We start from the raw sequence: 3707 nt of genomic DNA, 5'->3' as shown, positions 1-3707 counted from the left end.
AAAGGCTTGAAAATCGCAAGTTGCATTCTGTGTTTAGATTTAAAATTGCCGCCAAGGAAGGTGACAGTACAATGCAGATGTGGCTTTTGCCGACAGTGAGGTTTGGATACAGTTTAGATAGGGAATTTCAGTGCAGAAAGACAATTTATTTATGTCAATTTATGTTGATATTTATTCTGTTTCTATGAGAATTTTTTTTATATTGAAAATAAATTAATAATATATGTACTATATTTATTAGCGTCTTCGAGACATGTCAAATGATCTATAGAAGTAACTTATATGAATTTTCATGATCTAGAAATATCAACTTATAAATTTAAAAAATATATTGATTATCTTTCTTGGCCTACAATAGCCTAATAAATAATACTAAATAACAGTACTGTATATGAAGTAATGGTTTGCATGTTCGATAATTATCATTTTAACTGTGAGAAAGAGAATCTTATGATAGTATTATAATTCTAATCTACTGCTAGGAATTTCCATAAGGAACTATAATTTTCATTGTCTTTTCATTGTAGCAGCTTACAGAGATCTTTTATTTTTATTTCGAAGAAGGTAATATGTAAAGAAATTCATGTTCCATTTTATAATTCGTTATACAGTTTTAAAGCTCCCTCTCCTAAATTTAATAAAATGGGAGTTAATATATTTCTAACTACATATTTATTAACCCCGATATAAGAGCCACTGATTTACGATATTCCTAGAATTGATAGCCTCCGCATTCCGTGACGAAAAGAACCGCAGGGCCTAAAAAGAGGCGGTGCTCAGTCAAGTGTGACAAATATCACGAGGGCCAAACTCTCAGCGCATTGCTTGCATCAGGTTGCTTCATGCTTTTAAATCAAAACAGAAATGATTCATGCGGTCTTGTCTGCTTACGTTTGGATTCCCCCGATTTATGATCAAGGCCATACCCGAAAATGTTCTTATATCGGGAGTTGCGTGCAAATGTAATTCTGGCTGGAAACAGGGGATTTTTGTAAATAAAGGTAATTGTGACTGATAACAGAAAATCTTCGTAAAGCAGTGTATTGCAGACTTTTTTTTACCAAATTTCCTGTTCTAAATCAGAATTGTAACTCCTATGACTAAAAATTATTATCTTATGTTCCAAATCAGAATTATAATTCTTTTCGAAAATTCCCATTTCGAAGTCACGAGTCCTTTCAAGTGTTTAGAAATTTATTGAAATGTTTAAAAATCGTTTGAAATTATTTAAATCTTTTCAACTCTTTTCAATTGACAGAAAAATTTTATAAATCGATAAAGATATCTATGGATATTTATGGGACGTTTTTGGGATCTTCAAAGGTCCCAAGTAGGGTATATACAAATTTTAATATCCAACTTTATCTTGACAGCGTAAAATTACTAATACTGTGTTTTTAAATGCTTTTACTATTATTCGAAAAACATTCAATAAGAACAGCGGAATGTGCAAATTTAAAATCATATTTCAAACGATTCAACCATATTTATCTCCAAGGTTGTCCCATGGATATCCCAGTGATAACCAGTCAGATATCCTGCAAGGCGGAAACTGTAATAACTCCCGGGTAAAAATGCCTCGACTTGAATTCGACTTGGTTCTGTCTTGAGTCCGTCTCCAAGACACCGATGTCTGGTTGCGTCTCAAAACTGAGTCAAGACAAAGGCCTTCGTTTTACTTTGATGGTCACGACAGGTAAAATGGCGTTTAATTGTCTCAAGTCGAGCCTTGTCTTGGCTAAGGCGACGTTTACTTGTCTCAAGACGAGCCTTATCTTGCCTGAGACGGTCGAACCTTTTTTGGCTCATAAATGAGATTAAAATTGATGAATAAAAAATTTGTCGGGACAGGTATACACTCGAAGTTATAAAACGCTCGTGTTGGAGTCATAAAACATCGACTCAAGAGATGAATTTATGCCTTCAAGACATAGAAACTTGCCTCCAAGACATAAATTGAAGCCTGGCTCCGTCTCAGAACTGAGACATGCTCAAGTTGACCTTTTCAACTTCAGCATGTTTTGATTGGAGGCAATTCAAGTCCAACTTAAGTCGAAGCATTTTTACTCCGGAGCCCCAGGAAATTCAATATATCTGCGGGATTTTTTTGGAATATTCAAATAGAATATTATTATTAACTCTCAACTATTGTAATTATTTAATATTTTTTCATTCAATATTATTATTAACAATATAATAGTATATTTATTCAAATATTCCAAGTAGGATATTAATATTTGTATATATTCTTCTTGGAATACTTTTTAGTATACGAAACGCGGACTTTCCGCAAAGATATTATTAACCTAGATGCGGTACGGGGCGTCGGAATGGGGAATTATATATATAGGACATCACATTTTCTGCCCTATCGAGGTGCTGCCCTCATCGTACTACGAAGTCGAACTCTTGTTTTCTCATTCTTCGTAAAATATGACGGTAAAGCAGTAGAAAAATATTTTGAGGTTAGAAAAGTTTGACATACTCGTATATGTATCGCTGAATTTTTTCAGATCTGAAGCTTGATCCAGGTTTTCGGTACAGTTTTTTTTTAATTATAAAAAAAATGTTGTCGAAAAATCATACTTTTTAATTTAAAAAAAAGTTTTATAGAAAGACATTTCAAGATAAACAAGTGCTGAAAGCATTTTTCATTGACATTTTTTTTTTAAATTGAAATAATCAAATATTTATACCAAAGAAACAACCTTTTTAATGTTTGAAATATTTAAACATTATTTTTTAAATTTAAAATAATAATTTTAAAAAAATATATTTCTGGCTAAGATATTTTGGTTGAAAATGTATATAGTATTTTTTAAATCACAAAAGTTCTTCTGAAAAATCGAAATTTTAATTAAAAAATACGTGTTTTTATATATTAATTTGTCGGTAAAATTGTTTGTATAATTTTAATTTTTAATTCTAACAATAATTTTTAACACTTTAAATATTAAACAAAAATTTATTTGATAACAATATTTTATTATCGTAGTCTTAATAAATAATTAATATTGATTAAGAAACAATTTTATTTGGGGAGTCTCATTATTTGGGAATTTTCAAATTCGTTAATATTATAAACTGTTCGGGAAGTTTATTAGTTTTGGAATTGTATTTTTTGGGACAGAGAGTTTTACCGAGTCGGGAATTTTATTTTTCGGGATATTTCAGCCGTCCCCATAGAATTACAGAAAATTTGCTCTAATTATGATTTCGGCGCTCGATCTTGTTGATTTTTTCCTACATTATTATTAAAAAGAAATGTGTATGGAAATTTTTGATATCACAAATTTAAAGATAATCTCAATTAAAAATTTTAAAATTCGCTGCACATCCAATTTTTATTCTTGGGTCTTGGCAATTTTTTTCTAATCCATTTCAGTGACTGGTAAACAGGGGTGATTTTCTCTTAGAAAATAAGTGATTAAAATTTGAAAAAATTGGGTAGGCTTTTTTGACATCTAGGTATGTAAAAAAGGTAAACTGCAGAAAATTTAAAAACTAATTTAAGAACTATTTATACTCTTTTAAGATACCAATACAATTTACATAACACTAATTGTAAAATTTGTAAATTTTTAGGCCTTCAGTTTAGGAGCTTCAATTTTAACGTTAAAATTGCTTCATTTTCAGAATACAGCCTTATTGTTTGAATTTTAAGAATTTTTCGAAATTGTTAAAAGGCGAAAAAGTTTGAATTTAAA

Source organism: Belonocnema kinseyi, chromosome 7 (genome assembly GCF_010883055.1).
Source record: "Belonocnema kinseyi isolate 2016_QV_RU_SX_M_011 chromosome 7, B_treatae_v1, whole genome shotgun sequence".
Taxonomy (NCBI): Eukaryota; Metazoa; Arthropoda; class Insecta; order Hymenoptera; family Cynipidae; genus Belonocnema; species Belonocnema kinseyi.
This window is presented reverse-complemented; position numbering follows the sequence as displayed.